Consider the following 27,366-nt stretch of genomic DNA (forward strand, 5'->3'; position numbering starts at 1 on the left):
AGTGCTGGGTATGATTTATCTGCTATCAGCCAGAGAACAAATCTCTCTCACAGATTAGAAGTTAAATTTTCCTGGGAACCCTGTCAAGAAACTTGCTACATTCCCCATTCCTGTGGTGTCCCTTTGCATTCTGCAGTGCCCTCTTAAGGTGTGACAGAAATATTGCTCCGGATGGCTCTTTCCAGCCGTAATTCTTTCAAAATATTTCGCTTTGAGCACAAAAAAAAACCAAACAAGCATCGAAGGAAAGTGATGTTTCGGAAGTGATGTTTCAAAAGCGATTAAAAATTAAGGTGTACTTTACATAATGAAGAAACCTTCTTCTGTCACCTCATGTATGGGATAGCAGTGAGTTACCACTTTTCCTTCTGTTCAAAATCCCATTTCAATTCCAGCCATGCAAAATTAATGTATTTCATTCAATCCTGTCTCAGGGTTTACTCCACAGCACACAATCCATGGGGTTACTGCCTTCCAGAGCTGATGGAGCCAAGGCTTTGGGATGAGATCAGCAATATTAATGCAGGTCCAACAAATCAATGCAGCCACGGGCCCTGAGCACCAGCGGAGTAAACAGTTGGCTCTCATCTGACACACAGCAGTGTCAGTTCCTACTTGGGCACAGTTCCTGCAATTTGTTTTCATTTGTGTTGAACCACCAGAGTCTTTTGTGCTGCCATTAGCACTTTGGAAACATTAGGGAGCAAAGTGAGATGGATTCCAATCCATAGATGTTCAAAATCAAACTAATCTTTTGTAGCTGAAAGTGAAGCTCTGAGAAGCTTGGAATTTCTCAGTCATTTCTCCAAATTCATTGTAGAAATCATCAAAGCACTGTTTTTCTGCTTTATCTTAGTTTGAAAAGGAGAAGTTACTACTCCTGACTAGACAGTGTATTTTATATTCCAAGTACAACCCAGTGCCTGCTCAAACTGAACCCTCATTTACTCTTCAGAATACATTGTCTACAAAATTGCTACAGAAAATAGTATCTGTGGGAGAGCAGAATGTAGCCAGCAAAACTATAATTTGAAGCTTACCAAACAAATATAATTAAACAAAATTTCTTTTAAATAAACAGTTTTTCTTTGGGGTTAGCCCACACAGTTCTCTGTCCTATTTTGCTTTCTGTGCATGCTGTCAAGCTTGGTAAATTTTTTAGCAGCTGTCAAATTAAATTTATTACCAAAGAGGTCTATGCTCTTGTGCAATCCAGAAGGGAAAAGCCCTGCTGACTTGGTTTTGCTTCAGCTATTTTCTTTGCTACACTAAAAGCCTCATATAGTTAAGATTCATGAACAGCACTAGTTAAACAAAATTTTTCATCTGCTAAGAATGCAAGTGTTAAACGAATGGAATGGAATTTGAGAGCTGGGGTGGGCAGACCACAATTGGAGGTGCTCTGAAAGAAGCAGATTTCTGATGATGCTTGGCTGAGGGAACCTGTAATTTTTTCCCTTTCCCTAAATTCCCTTTTTTGAGGGAGGAAAGCTGCCAGCTCCATGACTGAGGGGTCTGAGGATGTGTCCTGGTGCTGTGCAGTGAGATGTCACTGTAAATGTCAGCACTGCAAAAAACCTCCTAAAGTACCATTGAGAATATAGCAAAAAAGGAATAAGATCAAAGTGGGGGGGAATAAGTATGTTATAATGTGTTTAAATTTATTAAATGTTCCAAAAATCCTGATTTTTTTTTTTTGATAGAAAATATGCACTAAACTTCATTCATGGAGCCTGGACTGTGCCTTACCTCCTGCTCTCCCTTCTACTCCAAAGCTGTGCTACCTTATTCTGACATGCAACCATCTGGTCCAAGTCTGTGAAGTGAATTCTTTACTGCTCTGCAAGTCTGGGTCACTGGCAAAGCACTTCTGTGTTGTCACTCCTGAGAAATTAAAGTTCAGTGAGTCCTTCTCCTCACTTGTGAGGAGCAGTCAGGGCTCTGAGTTACAGCGATCAACAGCAACAGGCAGGAGGAAATTAGAGATATTTATTTTCAATTCATTTCTGCAGAAATGTGCACAATTCTGCTCCCAACAACCTTCATTTAGGTGAGGGTGTCTGTGCCACTAACAATTTCCACTCAAACTAAAAAGCTTGGAGTTCAACTAAATGAAAGAAAATACATTCTGAAAGACAACAATAAAACAAGCAAACAATCTACTGCCACCCCCCAATCTCCAAAGCACCACACATGGAAATGGAGCAATTTGAACTCCCAAGAGTGATGTTTCTTTGATTTTTGGTGAATGTAAAGAGATGCTGATCAGCTCCTGAGCAGAAGGGATGAGGAGGGGTGAGCAGTCCAGCGCCTCAGTTTCAGGACTGTCCTGGACCTGTGCTGACCTTGACTCAAGTCTTTTATCGTTGTGTGATCCCTCTCAAATACCTGGATTCCCTTTCTTAGCATTATTTACATTTTATTGATCAACTTCAGCTTTTTTCACATGGGACCCCACCCCATCTGATGATCATACCAGGATCACTTGAGCTTTGCCACTTTATCTTTACAGCAAATTTAATTTAACTCAAAGTCAATAGGATCAATCTGCCTCGAACAGATTTTAGTTTTTCCTCAGCAGGAGGAATAAATGAATTAACTCAACATTAAAAGTTGTATCATTTGCCACCCAGGTCTGCTAATGAGGGTATCATTGTTATCAGTTTTGTTCTATTTAGTACATCAGTTCTTTATGAGGATTGGATTAATATAGCTTCAGGTTAAGTTTTATAGTTGTTACATCTTGGGGAAAATTATTATTTGCATAATACCCATATTATCCTCTATTCTTTGCCTGTGTTTTTCAAATTTGCCTTGTCTTGCATAACTGATATTACTGATGTGAGTGATTGACCTAAATTTGCAGAAAATATCACCTTGGTACACTCTTTAGTATATTTTCTGTGTTTGCAAAATGTTTAATTTTGTTGGGGAATGTAAGAACAGAAGAATTCCCTTTTTTTGCAGTCTCTAAAAGAATTCCAGAGTCCTTAAGAAAAATATTGTAGTACAAAGGTCCCAGTAGATTTACACTGAATATTTTAATTTTTAAAATTTTTTATGCACTAAGGTTGCAATTTGTAAAGACTTCAGAACTGACCCAACTCCTTTCCTCCTGAAGTCAGTGAAAAACAGAGATTGATTTCAGCAGGAGAAGAGTAAGCCAAGAGCAGGTAATTATGAAAATCATACCCAAGTGGGAGTAGACCTAGGTTAAATATTGAAAAGTGCCTCGCTGGCTGAGGACTGAGAGTGCTATTGATTTTTATTATGGGCGAATTTCTCGCCTGTAACTCCACATGCCTCCAGGAGCAAGCGTGGAACTGCATTTTGGTGTTTCTTGGGCTTGGGTTGCCTTTCAGGTCAGGAACTGTCCCCCTGCTCAGTGGTCACACACTGACCTGTCCATAAATTAGGATATATAAACTAAATATACCTTTATTTACTTGATATTCTGCTATTCATGGCTGCAGAGCTCCCAGTGATTCAGAGATCCCCTCGTTGTTATCCACACTCAGGCAGTGGCATTTACCATGAAATTTCTACTCCAGATGAGTGAGGGTGTCAGGGTAATTAGTGCTGTTGCTTTTCACAACGAGCAAACTGGAAGTGGAAGGCAAAGCACCACATAAAAGCTGATAAAAATACATTTCTGCATCAACTTTGAGCTACAGCCTCAAATCTTCTAATCTGCCGGGCTGAAACCTGCAATTTGTTCCCATTCAAAACACCCAGGGAAGTCATGGGCTTTTTTCAGCTCTTGATCAACTCCTCCAACATTGTCATTCTGGTTGCTCATTTTCAAACAGAAATCTGAGCTGATGGTTCTAATTGTCATGAAGCCTCTGTACACAGTCCGACTGTTTTAAGAGCTAGGAGTCAGGGTCTATAACATTCACTTGAGTCTTTTTACATAGGAAGAAGAATGGGAAGGACAAGACATGAATAAGAATCAGCATCATTCTGATTGCAGTTTGGGGGTTTTGTTAATGTAGCTCCTACTGTAAATTTTATCCTCTATGCCATTTTTGTGGCATTTGACTTGGTTTCTGTAGTGTTCTTTGTGTTGTTTGTTGTCTCTAGGATCTCTATATGAAACTTGCAGAACCACTGCTAATGAGTTTCTGTAAATGTTTCTGATTTCAGCTGTGTTCTGACTTTGGCTTTGGTTCCATCTTTGCACCACCAGCGAATTTCATTCCTCTACTTTATATAATCTGGTTTTGAGTAAATGATATAAAAACTGTCCATGTGTTGGGGGCCTTGATTACCCCTCTGATATCAAGCTGGCAGTTCTGGAAATCTTGAAATGCTTCTATTCTAGGTACCTTTTTAATGTCAAACTAAAAGAATTTGCACTGGAAGACGTCTGATTTATTTTTCTTTATTTTTTAAAAAGCTCAGTTCCTCCTTAAGTTAGATGTGTATTTGTGCAATACTCCTTTTACCTTAGGCAGAGTTCTTGTGGATATTAGTTCAATTGCATAATAGCCTTGTAAAGTAAATAAAATATTATCTTCACAAACAAAAAGCCCTGAGGACAAGGAGCTAAGACTTTATAGGATAGTGCTGAAAATCTGTGTGCATCGAAGATTTGAACTTTTCATTCAGATCACATTATTTCCTCCATGAGAACACCATGTGATCATAGATATCCATTATATCAACCCAGCAGGACTCAATTAAAGAGAGAATGTTGAATTATTATAGCTTTCCATTACTATCTAGTTTTAATATATTAGATTCCTGCTGAACTTTTAAGATGTGTTTGTTTTCAGTTAAGCTGTATTTTCAGGAGCTGTATAATGTTACCTTATGGTCATAAGCATCAATAATAATTACCGTATTTTGTTAATTAAATCATGCAAATGTACTTGATGTACACAGCTATGGCACCTCCTCTGGGATGCCAGGTAAAACCTCCCCTAATGCTGCTTGCTCAGAGAGCTCACAGGTGGGATAAGGTGTTGCTCAGGACTAGGTGGGTACAGCCTGGTACGGGTTGAATTATAATTTTTTTCTTTGTGTAGAGTGATGTAAATTGGGATAATTGTGTGAAGTGAAATTACAGTGGCATTAAACTGCTCTAAACAGAGTCAGATTTATTTCATGTTTGAAGTTTGGTTGTGAGATTTCCTGAATGAATTCCTAGCTCCTTGAAGCCAACAGCAAAACTTCCTCTGCCTTCAAATGCAACATCATTTTACCTCGTATCTATTTGCCTGAGAACATCCAGAATGTTTTCAGACATCATCATCATCATAATCACTAAAACATTCTCATAGTGCCAATGGGACCAATTTGCTGACTACCTTCAGTGAATAGTATTTTGTCAGTCTGTCATATTATTTAATGCCATAAAACAATCCTCATTATAGATTCTCTTCTATCTTACAAAATATTACTATCTGTTTTTTCTTTCAGCACACTTAAACCTCTGTATCCTGTTAAGACTTTGATCACTTCAATACCAAAATAGCTTTTTGACAGAATTTTTCCTTCAAGGCCATATTTTTTTTTTCTCTGTGTATGCTACCACATATATTTGGAAAAGCTTCTGTTGCCCTTTGAGTAGAAAGGGGATTCTCTATTCTTTAAAACCTTAAATATACCTTTATTTACTTGATATTCTGCTATTCAATATCCAGGATTTTATTGTTGAGCTTTCTGTTTGTTTTATATAGAATAGAGAGTAGGTGTTATCTCTGATAAACCAGGGGTTCTCAGGAGGAAAATAGATGAGGATTTTAAGGGAAGGATCTTCCACTTTTCCAGGCAGCTTAACAAACTTGTTTTTAACATGACCAGAAATTTAATATCAAATACTGAAAGGGAAAAATGCATAGGATAGAAATTCAATAGTAAAACCTCAATAGAAATGCAGAGAGATTCAGCAAAATACAGCAATGGGAGATGCAGACTGGGGAGTCTGAAAAATGCAGACTGGAGAGGGAGATGCTCAGCCAATTCTTGTGTGCCCATGCAATCCTTAGCTGGATTAGAGAAAATTACTCTGTGGATCTCGCTTAATTTTTAATCTAGATTTTGATTATTTTTATGCCTAAATGTTGTCAATATTCTTTTAAAATTTGTAATTTGCAAAAGTAGAAAAGCCCATAAAAAAGTGGGGGTCAAATCCATAGCTAAACACTTCCCAACCTGATGAAAGTTTGGTACCCAATATATGATGTGTAAAGCACCATGACACATGGAGAAAAAACACATTTGTTTTTCCCTGGTTGAATCATCAATGTGGTTTCACTTGAGTTTTTTGGTGACCCGTATCAGCTCAAGATCTATGATGTTAAATGAAGAGGAAAGAAATCTGAAGTTTTAAATCAAAATGCAATTTTTTTTTCACTTTTTTTTCCCCCTAGAAAATAAGTCTTCATCCACTGAAGAGTTATGTACAGAAATCACGTTCCAGCTACAGAAGTCTACAGAGTTGATGTAATGAACTTACAGAAATTACTTTAATCTGTGATATTTTAGCAATTTCTCCCTATTCCCACTGCAGCAGGGTTTGATTTTCCTATGACTGTACCATCTGTACAAACAATTTTCTAAACAGGGAAATAGCAAAATTAATCAAATAAATTATCCCCAAAGGAATTATTGGCTCAATTCAAGTATTTCCTTGAAACAAACCAAGAAGTTTTCAACTCATATGCCTTGCTATGAGAATCAAAACTGATTTATTTAAAATAGCTTTTTATAACAAAAGAGACAAAAAGCAAAACAATTAATCTGACAGAAGTGCAGACTATGGTGGTTTTCAGCTAGTTTGGGGTATCAGCTTTTAAAAAAGAGAACACTACACAAATCAGGGGATCCAAATTCTATTGTCTCGCTCATCCCTCTTGAGAATATAGAGTCATAAAATTTTCAGAAGTGGCTAAATGAGTTAAAAATGTTTGTTTCTTCTGGAGGAGAGCTCCTTAAGTAGCTTTGGTGCATTTAAACATAGTGATCTCACAGGGTAGCTGATACGTCCCTATGGTGCTCCATGGTGGTTTCATTTGAGATATAAGGGTAAAAATTTATTTTTTATATAAAAATGTTTAATGAAAATTTGAAAAACAAGCATCTAGAAAATGTAAGCAGTGAAATGTTTAATAAATATTCCATATTAAAAGGTAAATAGACCTTTGATTTTTTATTTTAACGGCTTTTAAGATTGAAAGATAATAAAGTGAGAATATTTTTATGATCATTTTGTTCTTCAGAAGTCACACTTCTGATTTTGGAGTTATGTCTGAGTCCTTCATTATGGAATTTTGATTAGTCTATTAGCTTGAAAAATAATGACCTGAACTATCATAATATGAGGCACAGTCAACAAAATGAAAAATCTCTGTTCCCAGCTTTCCTTGAGAATATTGAGCATCACACCTGCTACCCTGACACACATTTTTATCACTTTGTCTCACACTGATGGGTAGGGTTCTCATGTTGAAACTTGTTCGCTCACAGTATATGGTGAGATCATGCCTTTCAGTGGAGGGCAAATGTTAAATTTATTAATCCTGAGGAGTTCCAACATGTCAGTTGCTGAGGGTCAATTAAAACCAAGACTGAGCAGCAAAGAGTAGGAACAGCCAATGGCGTGAGCATATAATTTCATTTTGGGGGCTGATTTGAGCCCCACTGCTCCAGAATGGATAGTTTTGGCTTTGGTTTTGTTTTTCTGGTTTGTTTTTTTTTTTTTTTTTTCTGATTTGTATATTCTTAATAGCAAATAGTCAACAGTGTTTCTGCATCCTGCCACTATTTGCATCCCCTTATGTCTTTGTTAAGCAGCCTGGCTTAGTAGGATAAAGCAGGGATGGGATGTGTCCTTTGTATTTGATACAAAACATGGAATAACAGGTTTGGTTGGAAGGACCTTGAAGCACATCTCATTTCACTCATTGTCATGGCAAGGTCACCTTCCACTACCCAAGTTGCTCCAAGTCCTGTCCAACCTGGCCTTGGACACTTCCAGGAATGGGGAATCCACAATTTATCTGGCAACCAGGTCCTCACCACCATCACTGGAAGGATTTATTCCCAATATCTAATCTGTAACCACTCTCTTTCAAGGCTTTAGGGCCACAATGCCTCCATAGTGGCTGAACAATTTTGACAATCTTAAGAAGTTAAGACATTTTAAAGTAAAATAACTGAAGGTAGATTAAAAATTGCTAGTTCTGGGAATGAGTTTATTTGGGGATGAATTTGGTGAAATAGCTGATCTTGGAGGAGTGTTAGCATTCAGAAACACATAATCACATAAGCGATTATATGCAGTGCTTTTATTAAGAGCTGTGGGGATCGGGGTGTTAGAGCCCAAATCTAATTCTGACCATACATCCCAGATGATCATGTTTTTATACTCTATCATTATATAACTATCATGTTAATTATTAAACTTATATTGTTCTATTGTACACACAGATTTCAGCCAAGCTTAGCCCCCCTCTGAATTTCCAACATAGTTTCTCATTATTCTTCTTATGGTTATATAATAATTGTATTTAATTACTAAACAATCATCACATCTAACAATTATATAATTTATCATACTGCTTATGTAGGTGCAGTTGATCTGGGAAAACACAAAGCTTAACATTTTAGATTCTATCTTTAACTTTTTCCAGGGCTCCACTATCAGGAGGACAGGATAAGTGTGTGACAGTTCGGTGCTCCTGTGTGGAAAGAAGCCGAGTGTAAGAAAGATGCTGCTGATTTCACAGAGGAAGGAGGGCAGTTCAGGGGTCTGGCCTGAACTCTTGCCTTGGATCAATACCATGAAAAAACAGAGCTTAAAAACATGAAGAATTGGCTGCTGGGGTGAGATGGCCCTAAATCAGAGGTGGAGAGCAGAGTTAATAGCAGGTCACAGGGGTGCTGGCAGGGGCAGAGACTGTGAGCAGACACCAAACGAGCCCCTCACGATCTATTGCCCAGGACCCTCATTTGTTTCTCCAGAGGAGGATTTTTGCAGCCCGTGGAAAGCTGCATCTGCTGTCAGGATGAGGCATAGGACAGGCTTTGCTCTGCAGTTTGTACTGATGGAACAGCGTTTAAAAACCACAGGCTGGTTTTATATGTGAAAGACTGAGCTGGATAGAGCTCCAAAGGGGATGGGTTCTGTAGGTGTGGGGAGAAGGAGATGCATAATGGGAGCTGAAGCAAGGCTGGCACTGATGGAGCCACTTCTTGATAAAATGAGCAGTGGGGAATACACAAATGAGGAAGAGTCTCCCCCTCCAATGTACTATCACTCTAAACATTAAGAAGCATGATCTCTTTTGTTTGCTGTACTCTGTGGCTTTGTAATTCCTCAGTAGTTCTGCCTTCAGTTCATCTAAGACATAAACTTTGGTTTGGCACAGCAAAAGATCTTTAAGAATCAGAGCCTTTATATGCAGTTTCTGTCTACAAATTACCATTAATTTGTGGATTCTCTTTAAGAATTCTGGGGGGGTTTGCTTGTCAGCTTTGTATCCTTCTTTTCTGAAAGAGATTCTTTGGTGTTTTGCTGTTGAACATATCTGTGCCTCCAGGAACGCTAGTGAACTGGTAAAAGTGTGGCTGAAAGAAAAGTAACTACTCTTTTTTTTTTTTTGGAAGGAAGGAAGGAATTGTATAAAAAGACAGAGATTCTGTTTTGACAAAATCCTAAATAGTTTTATGAGGACAGAGGCAGAGGTGTTTCTGTAATGAACTTATTAATTTAAAAGAAAAAATTCTTCAAAAAAAGTAGCTTTGACAATTAGATTTGTCCCATTCCTTGTTATTTTTCTTCAATGTCAGGAAAAGAAATGGTATTTCATTATGTTGTCTCTCTTACTCCCAGGTGGTTTTGTTTGCTTTTCCATCTTGCTTTCTTCCCTGCTGTTTTCCCCCAGCTCAGACCCTCAGGTTGTATTTTTTCCATCACAAAAATTGTTTCCTAATGGCAGAAGCTGACATCCATATAGCTCCACCATAGCATTTGTGTTGTACACAATTCCTGGCATTTATTTTTGTGTGTTTAACTTGTGCATAGCTAGGAATAACTGCCTTTGAAGTTTTGTAAATACCAGGTGTTAATTTCCTCATCCTCTGGAAGAGATTGGTATTTCATCAGTTTATCTTTTGTGCTTTGGGGGCAAAGCATGGAGCCCCTGCAAAGATGATTGCTAGGTAGAAAATGAGAATTTCTGTCTGTATCCAGTTGGATCACATACATTAAAGCCTGAATATATCCTCCTGAAACAGAAAGATATGTACCTGCCATCCTAAACTCACTGGTTATCCTAAGAAACAAACCTGAGCAGTGTTAATTGAGCAGTAAAGAAAAATGTTCTGTGTTTCATGCTGTGGGCACACTGGTGTCATATGTTTTGAAAGGATGCTGCTGAAGGAGATCATAATATTTGAAATTAATTTCTGAAACTGCCCATTCAAACACATTGCTAGAAATTCAGTACAAACAATATTAGATATATTAGTTTCAGTGTTTTCCTTTTAATTTTTTTACTTTTTTGGCTTGCCTCAATGCATCATCCCTGATTAAAGGGGCTTAAAGCTTTTTAAGGCTGCACACAAAAATATATAGAAACATCATTAGTGAAATGTTCAATTTTTATGGACTTCTCTGTGGGGTGTGCTCCCTAAGCTGATCACAGAAGCAGTCACAGATGCAGGCTGTAACTGTTATATCTAAATACTCTGCTAATAGATCTTAAATTTTTCTACAGCACCCATTCACCATTCCATGTGAGGTCTGAATGCAGGCTTCCCAAAAACACCATATTGTGTTTGATTGCTGCGAAGTTCCTGACGGGAGACACTTAATGGCGTCTGTGCCATACCTACTTTACCACATAAAAATGTTTAATTATATGGAAATATTGCTGTTGGTTCTTCCAGTCTTAATGATGCACATCTGTGGAAGCAGATGATACCTGGGAAGATAAAGTTGCACACAAAGGGGACAAACTTGCTCTAGAAGAAAAGAGCATCATCTGAGACTGCAGAGCAGGTTCAGCTCTTGCTGCTTCTGCTGGGAGGAGCTTTCAGCTTATCCGAAGGCCCAGGGTTAGAAGAAATATTCTTTTCAAAGGTTTGGGTTTGTTTTTCCTGTAAGTATAAATACTACTGAGATTTAGACCAGCTCATCTTTCAGAGAGAAGTGGCATTAAAAGAAAACTGAACAAGATGTGTCAAAATGTGTCATCTATAAAGGCAAAAGAAATGCTAACTGAAGTTTATGGCAGGTGTTGCAAGTAGGATATGGTGGAAAAGGAAGCATGTGGATGTAGAGTGGTCTTTTCATGTGTCTTCAGCATGGAGTTTTGGGTTCAGTGGATTGTTTTTTGTTTTTGTTTTTGTTTTTTTTTTGTTTTGTTTTGTTTGTTTGTTTATTTTGGGGGGTTTTTAATATGATCCATATAGTTTTTATTAGTGGTTTGGAGGTTTTTTTGTGTGGTAGTTAACTCAGGCACTTATCACTGAATCATTAGAAAATACAACCCACTCAAGAAATTGTTTGTGGCTGCATATTTTACTATTCACTGTCTTTAGAGGTTTTAGGTATTTTCCCAAACCACAGAGGATTCACAAGACTAAGCTACAGTAATATTGATGCTGGCAATCCTCCCATCTCCAAGCACAGTCACTCCAGCTTAGAGGTGGGCTCTTAATGCTTTGAAAATTTTATGAGACTCTTAGTGCTTTGAAAATTTTATGAGACTCTTCATTTTCTTTACATTCAAAATGTATTTTTAGTCTATTAAAGGAGTTTGAGAACTTGTTACAGTCAAGATCTGTTCTTCTTATTGAGGTACTTAAACATATATGTCTAAGTCCATAGGCAGCACATCCTAATTCCTGCTTCACATTTCTGTGTGTTTTTCTTTGCCTTCTGTGGTATCTCACTGAATATCTGCTATGTGGGGAGTTTGTGTGGGGAGTTAATTTGAAATCAATATCAATTCAAGACTTTTTGAGGAATTGCTCTTCTCTGACTGTATTTTCTCCTGTTTCAAGATGTTTATACCCGTATGATCTTTTTGCTTATTAGAGATCTCAAGAGGAAAATATAGTTGAAACAAAGAGAAAATTCTTCAGTCAGTTCTCTCTAACTTGAAATACCTGACAGCAGTACTCTAAATGTGACCAATTAATACAATCTTGTCTTTAAATTTCTTGAAATTTAAATGTATGAAAACTACAGGATAAAAGGAAGAGGTTTTTTGGTTTTTTTCTTTCCCTGTTTTCTCCACAAAAGCAATTCTTTGAATTTAGAAAGTGACGCTGAAACTTATTTTATATGTGGAGTGGGCTGACAGCTGGTCTATGAGCCAAAAGACTGAGTTAGCAGTTGAAGAAGTTGATAAAATTCGTGTTTACTCGTGAAAGGAAGAAGACAAGGTCATTTGCATGGGAACTGAGAGAACAGAGATAAGCAAGGGATATTTCCAGTTAAGAGAAACAGAATGAATATGCGCCTTAAAGATTTTTGTAAATGGTTGCCAAATATGTTGATGCAAATTGCTTTGTACCAATGAACACGATGAGCGGTTTTACTGTGACCAATGATTTAATTGAGTGTTTTGTTAAGAAATGTATATAAGGAGAACGTACAGCAATAAAGGAAGAAGCCTTTGATACGTTGCTTGGTAAATGTTGTGTCCGTCTCTACAACGCCATTATACATTGCTTTCATCATCTGTGTAGCAGCAGTCATTTTAAATATGCCAGATTTACATCTCATGTAAATGCATGAAAATAGGAGACTAAATTCAGAGTGAGACATAGAAATTATATTTCTTAGGATTCAACATAGATAATTTCTTTCAAAAAGGGTTAGACACAAAGTGATAATGACATTCTTATCGCAGTAATTTACCAAGTTGTCTTTTCCTTGCCCTCTCTATTGCAGTAGGCCCCTAACTGACTCTCGGGATGTAATTACTCTTGGATCAGAGCTCTGGAATTGGGACTGTGCAAACACCACTTTTCCAGAGAGAGGAATGTCACTTGGAATGCCCAAAGCTCATTGACTGCTGCAAAGCAGTGGGTAAAGGAGAATGCTCCTCTAAAATGTCTTTGGCCTCAAGGCCCAGTCTAAGCCCCAAATGTGTATGGGAGACTCTGCTTCCAAAAAGCATCCACTCCCTTTCATGTTGTTTTTAGCGGCCATTGGATTAGGCCTGAAATCCCACAACAAAGAAATTACAACACTGTTGTTGATAGCAAAAGGACAATCCCATCTCTACAGCATTATTTACGCAGCAGCCCTCAGCACCTCAGGGAGCAGCGCTCTCGAGCAGGTGAAGTTGGGATTGTGGCTGCAGGACTGACAGGGGAGCACAGCACACGGGCTGGTGTTCCCTGGTGTTACCTGGAATACAGCAGCAAAGTCAGGCGCCTGTCCTTACTATTCTCATGGACACATACTCTTCATGTTGTGGAAAGTTTCTGCTGCCTGGGACTTCTGTCTAAAATTGGCCACCTTCCTTAGGAGGAAGAAGCAAATATCTTTCTCTTGAGAAGAACCTGTCCTTTTTGTATGACTTCTGTCCTCCACTGAGAACTTCAGACTTGCTTTAGACTGGCAGTATAGCAAGGAATAGAAGCCACCCCAAAAGAGACAGACTGTTCTGGTTTAAGTAAAATACACTGTCTGAAAAGTAATTCTGTTATAAAGAGCTCAATGTGTTTTATTGCAACTTTCATTTGATTATTGTTTAAACCTCAGCATGTAGGTTTATATATATTTTCTGTCCTGGTTTTCACAGAAGCAGATGGTGTATGTCTGCCAATCGATCTGTCCTGAGGTGGCAGAGTAAAACACTTTTATTATAGCAAAAATAATTTAGAAAATTCCTGAGCTCACTCCTTTGTGTACAAAATTGACTTCTGGTGCAAAGCAAGTTTTATCATTGCTCAAACTGGTATTGATCAAGCTATCAAAAATTGTGTTATGGTTTCAGCAGTCCTTCTGGAAACACCTACAAGAATAAGGTTTTCTGTTTAAATTCTAAAATCAATCTTGATCCCGTGAAATATGATTTTTAAACAAATTTTAAATACGATTACTGCTCTTGATCTTCTATAAGAGAAAATGATAACTTGAAGTAACGCTGTCTCTTTTTTCCCCATTTCCTCTCTGAAAATAATTAATTTATATGTTAGTAATTTTTTTAATATACATCCAGGTAATTTTTAATTTTGGGATTAAAGATACTGCTTAAAACTCCAGTTATGAAGGAAATTTTGAAGAGTAAATTATTGTATGTTTAACTCTGAGCTTTTAGTAAAATGCTCTACAAAAAAAATCTAGATACAGACAAATGCCTATTTTGGAAATGTAGATCATTCCCCCAGGACTTGAATTGCCATTATCCAAATAAATTCATTATTTAGGTACTGAACTCCATAGAGACTTTGGGTTCTAAATGTGTTCATTGATTTTGAAAACTACACTTTGACCTTTTGCCTTCTTAAGCCAGGAAGAGGAACCTCTTTCAGCCTGAAGTGTCCCAGCAAAAAATAACTTTTGCATTCAGCTGCTTTATCTTTCTCCACCTTTATGGTTTCCAACGCTTTTCAGTCCATCAGATGCATAAATGTAGTGGTAGGAACATGTTGACATTAAAAAAACCCAAAACAACCCAAACAGAAACCTGGAACTGGAGCAATTTTGCCCTCAAAAACAGCTGTTCCCTCTTCATCCTGCTTGAGCATCAGGAGCTGCTTTGCAGAATAACCCTTGGGTGGAAGCTTTTATTCCCAAAACAGATTCAGACTCTGAACACATGGCCCATATCAGGAAATGTTTTTTGCAAGATGTTGTATTGATTTTAGGAGGACTATCCTTTTCTGTTTATCATCAGTTAGTCTCACAATCAAGTATGAAATAAAAGAAATAAGGAAAAAGTAATGTACAGATGTATAATTTGCCTGGAACTCCCTGAAGCAGCTGACATGTTTTCTACTACAATGTGAATGATAAAATCATTGCATGTTAGAAAGTAAAGCTCTGGCCTTTTAGAGTGAGAAATCTCAACACTGACAAGTATCTTGTGGTTTTGGTAGAGATCTAGAGAGCTTTTAGGCTTGAATCTGAGGTAAGATCCAGCAAGGCTGATCTCCAACAGGAAAAGTGGGTCTAGGAAAAAGAGAGGTATTATTTACATCTAAAATCTCTGGAGAGATATTCTCTAAATCTAGAAATAGTAATGTAAGAAAATAAGTGAGCTGAACATGCCCTGGTTTACAATTCATCAGGTTTTAAGGTAGATTTTTATTAAATAAATGTCATCAGGCAACTTGAAAAAGTAGTGATATAAACACATTTTGAGTATTGTGGTTAGGATTTGTATTTAATGGCACAAGGATATCAACAATGTTTTCCTGAAGCAAGAAGTTCACAGTGCTGCTGTTGGTACAATCTAACCTGTAACCCTTCAGGTACTGGAAAATATTTTTTTTTTCACATAATTTTGAAATATTTAGGTCATTCACCATTAAAGTACATGTTTTTTGTGATATTTATTTGGAGTAAATAAGTCTCTGTAAGTAAAAAGTACCCAGATGAGTGATGAGCTGTTTTGTGAATTTTCCAGTTCCTCTGATTTTCTGCAATTGCTGCTACTCTGACTTACAAGGCAGGTGGCATAGAGATAAGCAGACACATGTTGTGTCTTAATTGTGGAGTTGAAATGTAAGTCTGTACATCCCCAAACCTGAGGGAAGCTGAAAGTACAGCCTGGTTTGTAAAGGCCCATTAATGACTGGTGTGTATGGAGACCCTCTGTGATGGACCTGTGCTGCGCTCTCCTTCAGAAAAGGCTGAGTCACAGTGGTAAACCCTGAGTGCTGGAATACATTAACAAAACAAAAAAAAAAAGAATCTTCTTTGGTAAAATTTTATGATGCAAGAGCTGTAGATAATTACTGTGTAAATATTGCCATAAATTAACCAGTGCAATTTCAGCACTTGATTAATGGAGTGAGTAAGCTACTGGGATGTGTTAATGTTCACAGATGTAGCAGACCTTAAAACAGGAAATTAAATATATATTATCCACATGGATTTAGAGGGGGGAATTCACATAAGAGAATAGTGTAGAAGCAGCGGGGAGCTCGTGTAGCCTGCATGAGAATTCCCTTTTATCCCTCACAGGAAATGTAGACACCCAGCTTCTCACATGTAAACTGATAAGCTGGGAATTACACAAGAGAGTGCCAGATGGAGATCTGCCCCAGAATTTTAGTTCAAGGAAAAAATAATTGAACTAAAACAAACATGTTTATTGTCCAGGGGGAAGTATCTGTGGTTAATGTAGCAGGCAGGACCTCTACCCTCATGTTAAATTGATGCAAAAGTCATGAGCAAAGAGCCCAGGGTGTGTCATCAGGGGGGTTGTTCCACTGAATTTACATCCCAGCGACCTGGAAAACAACTCTCTTGTCCATCTCTGTCTCTTTTTCCAGATAGGTCTGCAAACTCCAGGTTTAGTAAGGGAAAAGAGCAAATGTCTGTTGAGGGGAACAAATGTGTTGTCTGTTTATTTTCCATATTAAATTGAATGTACTGAAGATTTAATAGAGCAAATAATCACCTGGCAGTTTAATATTATATTAGTATCAGTCATGCAGAGTGAGGGCCCTGCTTAATGACAAGGTTACTGTTTGCCTGTGCTTGAAAATTGAGATGAAATAGTTTTACTCTGTGCTTTGCTACCTAAGCTCTGTGCTTTGGTAATCACCTCCTCATTTGGATTGTTATTAAAATAAGATGTTTGATGCAGGGTGTGACTGACAAGTGGAAGAAGAAGGCTAGGCTGGCACTGCATTTGTTCCTAAATTCTGAGTTATGCAAAATGATTTTACTTTATAGTAGTTTTGCTGCAAATTTCCTTTAGCTCTTTATTTCTGAGAAGAGACTTATTTTCCCAAGTTAAATCATCCGTAGTTGTAACTGTCATAGTGCATGGACATTTTTTTTTCCTTTGATTCAATAGTGAAAGTATAATTATGATCCTGATCTCATTTATAACCTCAGATTACATAGTGGAAGTAATACATGAAAATATAAAGACTAATAAATTACCTATCAGAAAAAGAATTCACATACAAGTTCTTTGGTCGAATGGTATTATAAAGACAGAGAGGAAAACTATGCTAAATGTTGGAATTGAAATAAAATGAGAAATCCTATAATTTCTATTTGCATTTGGTTTCAGATGCAAAATTTATCATAAATTACAGCTGGATCACAGTATTTCTGGAAGTCAGGAGCAATGCTGAAAGCAGAGGGACATTGTGATTGTGCTGTCTGTAGAGATTATGCAGTGAGACAGTTGGTAACTGCTGCAGAGGAAGGTTAAAAAAAAAGAACAAATGGAATCCTTAGGTTGACAAATGGATCCTTCTGGCTGAGGAGGAAGCTTGTCAGAGAGCTCCAAAAGTGAGCAGGAACCTCACATTGCTCACATTCCGAGAAGCAAATTCAAGATGATGCAGCTCTTATGAAATGTGCAGGTGTCACTGCCTTATTAGATGGAAAATGATTTTATTTCTCTTTCTGAGATGGAAAATGATTTTACTTCTTTTCCTGAGTCTTCTTACATTCCTTCTCACCTTCTTCTGTCATGAAACTCCATGCAGAAGTTTTCTGAGAACTGTTTCCTTCAAATGAGAATTCATTACATCACTGGGTATTTTCGTAACATTTGAATCATCTGATGTGTTGTGGATGATCTTTTTCAGCACTCTGTTCTGAAGGAGAATGCATTTGGTACTGTGGGACTCATTACTTCTTCCAGGTATCCCAAACTACTCCACAGTAGTTAGATTCCAGATCAGCCACAGGGATGTTGTATAATCTATTTCTGAGAGGAGGAGCAGCGGAAAGAGGAAGAGCAATCCAAACATTTATTTACAGATAATGAGTATAATTAATTTTCTTTATAGACTGTTTAAACTCCTGTTAAACTTTAGTCCTTGCTCTGAGGTCTGGATTAGTGTGCACTTATGGGCAGCTCTGCCACAAGGAAGGGAATCTCATTTCTCTGGAAATTAAAATCAGATCATCTATCCAGGATTAAAGCAGAAATATGATTTTGTTTCAAAGACTGTTACTAGAAATTGTCCTTATTTAAAGCTGTATTCCTCACCTTTTATGTTAATTGCATTTTTGGGTGACAACACTATGAAAAGGAATTGTATGTGGAAAAAGATAGCTAAAATATATTTGATCCACTATCAGTATTTACACTCTGGTAATAAAAATTAATCCCTACGTTTCATTTCCCCCTTTGATTTCTACTTGGTATTTTTTGTCGACGATTCTGAGTTTCTTTTTATGTTATCTCAATAAAATAATGTGAAGGAATGAAAGTATGATACTTGTACTAATTTTGAAATTATTCCATGAAAAGTTTATTTTCAACCTGACGTGAAGCTGGGAGGCATTTGGGAGATGAAAGAACCAATTAACTAATGTGTTTCTGCTAAAATTTAGGTTTGATTGAGAAGAAGAATGAAAGTTCAAACTTCCAAAAATATAAAAAGTGCCTTTTATTGCTGCTCTTAGAGCACTGGGACAAAGAGGAGTTGTTGGAGTTTTGTTTTTTTTTTATTCTAGACCTTTATTTGGAAAATTTTATTTTCCAAATAAAATATTTAATAAAAATATTACCTTATTTTCCAAATAAAATATTTAATAAAAAATATTACTTCCTTAAAAAAAAAATCTTGTTTTTTCCCAAGCCTTTACTTCACTCTAAAGATCATCAGTGAATTCTAAAGCTCCTGAGTGTGATTTCAATTGGAACCACTGCTGCTGGAATACCCAGTCACCAGGCAAGGGTTCTCCTATAGAGGCTGTTTGTGACAAGAATATTTCTGGTGTCCACATTAGTGGACCTGAAGCAAAGCTGGAGCATGGCAGGGGTTGGGAAATCTTCTCTTGTTACAATAGATTGAGGCTGAAGAAGTTGCATTTAATGCAACTGAGTACAGCATTTTAATTAAAAAATTTTATTGCCATATTTAATTGGTCTTGTTGAATCAATTACATGAAATTAAAAAACAGTGCTGATTGGGTGGAAAAATGCAGTAAGGAAATTGGCTTACCCTTTTCTTAGGGATAAAAAGAAATTCTATAAATTGTACCCAAAATTGTGAGAACTTCAGGAATATTTCAGTTTGGATCCCTTGTTTTTCCTTGTCAAAACAAACAGGTGTGAAACCTCTCCACTGATGCTGCTTGAACATCATGGTTAATTAAATTTGGATCAGTACTGCTTTGCAAATAGAGAAGTCTCTTATTTAACTGTCTGTTGGTGGGTGACTTACCTTCTTTCTTGTTTCTGTTGTTAGTAAAAATACATATTGCATTTTTAAATAAATACTTAGCAATATTGTACATATGAGCCTTGTCTCTCTACATTCTAGCACATAAACTGTAGGCTGTGAGAAAATAACTGCATTTTTTACCAGGAGTATCAACCATTTCTTAATTTCTGCAAATATAATGTAGGTGCAGAGTTTTCTTTTAAACCCAGGTTGTGCCAGAGGTGTTTTGCTTCCCATGTTTCTGAGCAGGGCAGTTCCAACTCTCTACAATTAAAGAGTGATCAAGAGAAAGCACTGTGGCATCCTTCAGCTGCTTGACCACCAATAATATTAATCTTCAGAGAAACTGTCCTTCAAAACTAAAATTGGAATTTGGACTGAGTCTTTCTCTTCTTACACCATTCCTCTGGTTTCTGGTTTAGACCCAGAGGAACCTTTTTTTTTTTTTCTCTGTGATGCTTTGTCTTCATCTAGAATTTTGAGATGAAACTCTGCTGTTTGTTTGTATAAGAAGAATACTGGGGTTTGTCTTTCACCCCAGCCCTATGTTGGCAAATGTGAAGGTCTGAGTTCCTTAAGCTTGGCTACAACTTCTGTTGCCATTCCGCGTCTCTGAGAAGAAACTTTGCCTAACTTCTCCATTTTCAGCTTGATTCACCTTGTCCCTGAACATTAGGCAGGTTTAATTGTAAAACAAGGCAAAGATTTAACAAGAGGGTCAAGGCTTTTTTGGCAAGGCTGGCAGCAGAAGGTCAGAAGTAAACCTAGCATAAAACACAGCCCTGGTTTATACTGACAGCATTTCTTCCAGCCTGTTCTTGTTTCTCTCATCTGGAATTCTCTGCCACAGCCTCCTCATGAGCACTGAGCTTCCAGGTTCACAGAGTCATTTTCCTTCCCAGAGGGCTGAACACCTGCTCTCCTCAACTCTACTCCCTTGCACTGCAGAGGAGCTGGGGATGAATACAAATGCAAAGCCCTTGAGATGGCTCAGGGACCAAAGGTGTCTGGGGCACCCCATGGTGGTTTCCCCATCCCACATTCCCCATCTCTGTTCTTCGTACTAGAAGGAACCATAAAAGCTTCTGGTTCTGTTCTTAAACCTTCCATTTCTATATCTCTTGTTCCTCAACAGCTTTGTCCTTGGTGCCACTTGGAGCAGTTTATCACCTCCCCAGGCCTGTTGAGAGTAGTGTTACATTAAAATTAAATATTAATATTGTTTAATTCATAGTTATATGTATAATCTGTTAGGCTCTTAGTATTTTTTAGGTTACTAACTTTCAAATGAACCCACATATATTTGCTTTTATGATCGGTATATGAAGCACATATTTAAGGTCACATTGAAAAAAAAAAACCCTGCTGGATATTTTAAATTCTATCCAAAAAAGTTCAGAAAAGATTAGAGATACATGCTACAGATTTTCTGAGTTATTGATTGAGAAACTTTAGTCTGCTAGTAAAGTAGTAAGGAATAAGATCACTATTTGCAAAAGAAGGAAGCCTCTAAATTTCATTTTTCTCTTGATGATACTTAAAAAGAACTTTGAAAAAACTAATTTCTCAGCCAACATACTGATTCAAACTGTGACATCAGCAGTGTTGGGTTGCACCCTAGCCCAGCAGAAATATTTGATGAATTTTCACTGTCTACAAATTTTCGTTTGCATTCAGCTGGAGTCTCCCTGACAGTGAGCTATGGGTGAAGTTTTCAGGCAGCTTAAACTCATCTAAATTACAGCTGCTCTGTTCATGCCTTGAGTCACAATCTCAGCATGCTCAGTTCTGCCCCTGCTGCCTTATGGGCTGTTGAGCATGTAGTGAGCTGGTTCAGGGAGCTGAGACAAAAAGAATAACCCTACAAAGGGGAGAGAACAGAGTTTAACTCAATCAGGCGCTGACCATCACATTATCCACATTGCACTGGTGGGAATGCACGACCCAGAGAGAAGGGGGAAGCAATCTTGCGTGAACTTCAGCTGATTTTGGAACAGTATCTTAAAATGGGAGATGTGGAAGTAGAATATGGATTCACTTACTGATTAATGATGTCTCAGAGAATCCCAGCTTGCACTGGTGTCCTTGGCTACAATAGTAAGATATATTCTATTCCCATCCTCAAGAGCTGCTGAAACCAGGAGGGGCATCATTTTTTCCTTATCTCCTGTTAATGGGCCCCTCAATGCCTTTCCACATGACTCAGAGATAACTCCCTCCGGGAGCCATTTCTGTCTAAGGGTAATCAAGGATCCACCCATGACTCAGAATGATATCAGCCCATTGGGAGATGCTCTGCCCAGGGGGGAGGAGCTAAGCATCCCCACCTGGATATAATCTGGGTTTTGGGACACTACAAACAGTCTTTCCACTGGATTCCCAGAGGAATGGCTGTCTTTTCCACTGGATCTTCAGAGGCAGACTACACCTTTTCTACAGAATCACTGCTCCAACAGAACCACATTTGCCACTCCAGGAGGACTGCAGCCACCAATCCATCTGGACTGCTACCAACACCCTGACCAACAGGTGTCAGGTTGTATTCTGACTTTGTCAGTGGTTTTGTTTTTTTTTTTTTGCATTATTGCATGTATTTTGGTTTTCTTTCCCCTTTTCCTAATAAATTGTATTTCTGACTTGGACTCTCTCACTGGTTTTGCATTCTAACCAGAAACACGGGCCTTTCCTGCCACATCATTTTGTGACCAGTTGCCAACAGTACTGTAGCTGTAGCCATCATAAGGCAGCTCCATGTGAGATCCCTCCAGCTGCATTCAAAGCTTAACTCTGTGATGCTACAGGCTAAAGCTTTGCCTATTGCAGGGGGGAAAAAAAAGCTGATTTTACTGCTATTTCCCTGTGCTCCACTGAATCACAGCCTGGGAGAGTAGGAAGAGCTTTTCTGGCAGAGCAAAGCCCAGTCTATGGTAATTTACCCTGCTTATGGGTGCTCTGACCTCCCTACCCACTTATCCCGTTTACTTCTGAAATGACCAATTTAATCAGGCACACGTACAACACAGGGATGGGTGTGTGAATATCTAAGTATATGAGAGAGGGAACTTCAGATGTTTTATCTTTCATTAGCTAATAACAGCAGTAATGACCTCAGCAGTACAGGATGTCTTCTGCAAAATTAATAACCACATGAGGGTTAATGGCCCAAGGCGATGAACTCTATCAGACAATCATTAATCTACCTTGATGATTATCGCTTCATTACTGAACACTGAAACCTCCTTCGTGTGCCAGTAAATGCTTGATTTCAGCCCTCCTCACTGATGTGCACAATCTTTTCTTCTTCCAGGCAGGAAGGAGAGCAGGAGAAAACTCTGAGATGCAAATAAATGTAATGATTGTGAGATGTACAAAACTCATTTAAATATGAACTTGGAGAATGTGTTTCCCCAGTGGCTGTCTGTTTTCTACCTACATATTAAATAGAGCTTTAAAGATATTTTTTGTTTATATTTTAAGTAGCTGTAGCCTGGGAAACAATACCATGGCTTATGAGGCAAAGACTCTCTGAGGTGGTTATGTATATAGACTGTTTAATTGCTTGGGCTGTGTATTTAGATAATGCCCATTAGTGCAGAGTCCTTGTTTTCCTTCCCAGGAATAATAATGTCCTGCAGCTGAAAATGGTTCCCATTCATTGCCACTATTGATCTGAATTTAGACCTGCAGATTCAGTGTGGAGAAAAGGGAACTGAGGCATCCAGAACGAAACTGCATCAGGATATTTACAACAACCAGCCCCTGCAATAAGCTGGATTTTTTTATGGCATCTTATTCCTGTCTGTATGGAATAGTCTGGTTTTTTGGAACAAGGTCAGTATCTCCAGAAGTAAAGGGCTTTGAAAGCATCTCATCTTGCTGGCTGTGGAATATAGAAATTTTCATAATCCCATGTCCAGTCTTCCTCCTTGTCAGCCTATGACAGCTGTGCACATTAACCTTCAGAACCTTCTTTCTTTTTTTTTTGTTTCTTTTTTTTCTGCTTCATCATCTCAGCTCCCAGGGCTAGCATTAGTTGGACAGTGATTAATATAGAGAATATAGAGAGGGTGCTGCATAACCACTTCAAATTTGGATAGGTAATTAGTACCTCTAACCACCAGCTCCAAGTTAGGAACAGCTGCCGTTCACTTGGATTATGCAGCAGCACATAGACCTGGAATATAATTTTGCAGTTCCTCTGCCTTACTGAGTTACAAAACATAAACTGTTTACTCTTTTCTTGTTTTGTGTTCTGGTTTTGTTTGTGGAATGTTGGAGGTGTAGCTGACAATGGCTGCAGCTCAGTTGGTTTCTGGGTTTGGTGAATTTTTGTTCTTACAATTTTTTTTAACAGACCAAGCCTGGGCTATTTTTTTTCTCTGGTTCATTGAGTTTGTTAATTTTTTGCAGCTGAAAATTTATTTTTCAAGTAAAAGGTCACCAACCTTCAGTCTGAGAACCTGGTTGTAGCCAGATGTAATTAACAACAGAACTGACAGAAAATTTTGCCTATTGGTTCTGAAGTAACCTCAGGTAAATGAAAAAAGAGGTTTTGTCTACTGTCAATGAAGAAGAGAGCTTCAATTCTCTGAGAAACAGCCAGGATGCTACAGTAGTTAACACGTTTTAAAAATATACTTGTCAAAACTATTGCTTTTATAAAGATACTCTGTCCACAGCTGGTTGAGAATATGGCCATATACACCATAAAAAGAGTAAATCAGAATGAAAATACTGAACAGCTGCTTTTGATAGGATTATTGATTGCATATGCATAATTTTATGATGGATTAAGTAACAAATTTGTAGAGATCTGCTTGGAATTGCTTTCCCACAAGCACACAGCTAGTGGGGAAAGGTCAGAGTAGAACTGCAGTCTACTGACCAGAGTCCTGTGGCTTTATTTCAGAAGGCTGAGGAGAAACAGAAGTCTAAGACACTTTATTCTAACACTTGCAGAGCCCCTGTTATGTAGAAATGTCAGTAGGAGAGAATGCATACCGTTCCTAAAGAAAAAGTTAGCAATACTTCTTGGTTAATTGCCTTGACTGCAGAGGGAAATGCAGAAAGTTTTTCTTGTGCAGTTGTGGTCCCAGAGATAGAAATTGTGTGTTCAACAGGTGAGTGAATTACTCTGATTAAACTGATCCCTGCAACTAGTCACTGTCTGTGCTCTGTGTCAGCATAAAAAAGAAGGGAAACTTAGGAGAGGAGATAAAAGGAAAAAAACTAGACTTGAAAGGGAACTGAGGCTCTAATAATGGGGAAAGTCTTCTCTACCTCTGGCGGATTTACCCCTCTGATCTTTCCCATGCAAGGCTGGGCATCAGTGCCTTGTATGAGTATAGGGCAGTGCATTAATTATTAGCTTTCTGCTTTAGTACTGCTTACAGCAAATCTGTGATCATTTTTAAGTACTCTGGATGTATGTCAAGTTCTGAAGGCTGTCTTTGATTTTGGAAACAGTTTCTGTGTTGCAGTGAATGCAAGCTGCAGAGTCTATCCCAAAGCTGGAACTGATGAGAGTTCCACCAATTATTTGGATCACAATGTGAATGAACAAGAATCTCAGTGTCTCAATCACAATAAAACATTGGAAAATTAATGTGTCTTGGCAAGGCTACCTTTGTTTTGCTCCTCATCAATAAGTTTAAATTTCTGAAAGGATGTGTGCTTTAAGAACCGCTACCCTAGTGGTAAGGTTTTGCCTTTGCTTTCCTTCTAAGGCAGAAAAAAAAAATCTGATTTGATGATTGCTTCTGGATGCAGAATGCTTTAGTGCTTTCAGCCTAGTGTAGGCTGCTGGTGCAGATTGGGATTTCTCACCACATTTCCCCTCAGTACATTGGTACCTGTTGTCCATCCATGCAAGGGTAACTCTTTCTCGGGGGGCAAAAAGTTCATCTTGTTTCTCTCAGCAGAGTGTTCCTCTGAAGTTACTCTTGCATGTCAATACCGTGAGGCTGCTTTAACTTCAGGCTAATTGTCAGTGATAGTTCCATATGTCACATGTCAGGGGAGGAAATAAGAACATTTGTCACCTGTTCACGAGAAGCTTGTGGCAGTGCCCCACACTTTATTTCTTTGGTTCTCCTGGTACTTAACTCATTAATACTGTGTGGAATCAATTTGGGCTACCATGCCTGCAAGAGTATCACAAACTAAATCAAGATTTCAACAAAAGTATTGATCACCACCTTATTGTTAATACACGTTTTTATGTTCATGTCTGAGTATAGCCCTCTCCAATTAAACCCTTGTAGGCTTCCATCCCTACCAGTTGTGCCCCAGATACATTTAACCATCTTGAGACTATTTTTTTGTTGTGTTGGACTCTTTTCATTTGGCTTGAGCTGTTCTCTACTCCAAGTGAGAAGCACAGGAGAGCAGTGACAGAATGTGTCTGTAAATCCTATTGTCATTGCAGAATCAACAGGGTGAATCTTTGCTGTTTTCTTTTTTGTGTGTGTGTGTGTGTGTGTGTTGTTTTTGGTCTAGTTTTTTGGGGTTTTTGGGGTTTTGTGTGTGTGTGTGTTTTGAGGGGAGGGGTTTAAGAACAGATATGTAGGTGTTTACAGCTCAGTTCAGTGTTTAGGCTTAATGACCTTGATTCTGCTCCCAAAACTGAAATGCCGTGTTTTCTTATTAACATCCCATCCCTAACCTAATCTCTCCTCCCTTCCAGCCTACCTGCTCAGAGGACATTAAATACTGACTTCAGGAAGTGCTTAAGTGGGGAGTTTTAAAATTAGATTGTGAAACAATCAACCTTTTCAATAAACACTTGTTAGTGTGCTTGGCTTCTCTGGTTTCCTCCTGAGGTAGAAGGATCACACTCTGATTTCTCATCTCTTAATCCCCCTTTTCCCCCCTTTTCCTAGCATTAATACTGGCTACCAGGGATTGAAGTTTTATTGAGAAAGGCCTTTTGATGTGTTGCTTTAGCTGATGAGACAGATGGCACAAGGTCAAGCTAAAAAGATTTGTCTGCTGGCATGCCCTGCCAGACAGTCACAGCACAAAGGAGCAATGTGTTAAGGGTTTTGTGTATGGAGTGATATTTGCAACATCTTTTGAACACCAGTGTCCAAATCTCAGGCCATCAGCAGTGCTTGTCACCTCACAGCAGGCTCCAGTTTGCATCAATAAAATCTGGGAGCCATCATCACAGTGAAGACCTGAACCTGTATTTGGGTGCTCTGGGCATAGAAATGTGTAAAAGTGGAGTTGGATGATGTTACCATAAACCATAAAATCAGTTTATTAAATAGCTGATATGAATCATGGGGACTGCATTGCTCATTTTTAACACAATTGCTTTGGCAGCAGCCTGATACCTTTGGCTGTAGAGTGGCTACATATCTCACCCTGCAGTCTGTTACACAGGATCCCTTATTTTTTCTTTATTTCAATTTGACTGCCTACTTTTCAAGCATTTTGGATTCAGATTTGTTGATCATGTGAGTAATCCCCTTAGCTGACTGAATGAAGAGCATTTACTTGAATAAGAGTGAACAATAATAGCTGTGAAGGCTTTTCTTCCATCTAGACATTGCAATAGAATCTTCTGGAACAATCATTTAGCAGAACACAAATGATGGAGTTTCATCCCAGGAGAAGCTGTCTGAACAACTGTTTTTTTGTACAAGGAATAAGCTTGAAATTATTTCTTAATGTTTTTTGAAACTGTGCGCACTCCACTTTCACCTATTTTACAAGTTTGGTGGGACTGCTTGGAGTCACAGAATGGGTCTGGCAGGTCAGAGGAGTGAATCTCAACCTTATTTGCATTCTCGAGAGTGTAAATATTCCATCCCTGCCCTTCTGGGAAGGAGTTCCTGCAGAAGGGAGGTCAGCACTTGATTCCAGTGCAAACATTTGCTGCCACTGCTTCCTTCTCACTGTAGAAAAATGAGCTGCTGCTGACTTTGCCAACACTGAATATCCTTCATTACAATACAAAAGCATTCAATAACTGCAAGGAAAAAAATCCTCTAAATACCCACTTGCCTTAAAATCTGTGAA

Source organism: Zonotrichia albicollis, chromosome 19 (assembly GCF_047830755.1).
Source record: "Zonotrichia albicollis isolate bZonAlb1 chromosome 19, bZonAlb1.hap1, whole genome shotgun sequence".
Taxonomy (NCBI): domain Eukaryota; kingdom Metazoa; phylum Chordata; class Aves; order Passeriformes; family Passerellidae; genus Zonotrichia; species Zonotrichia albicollis.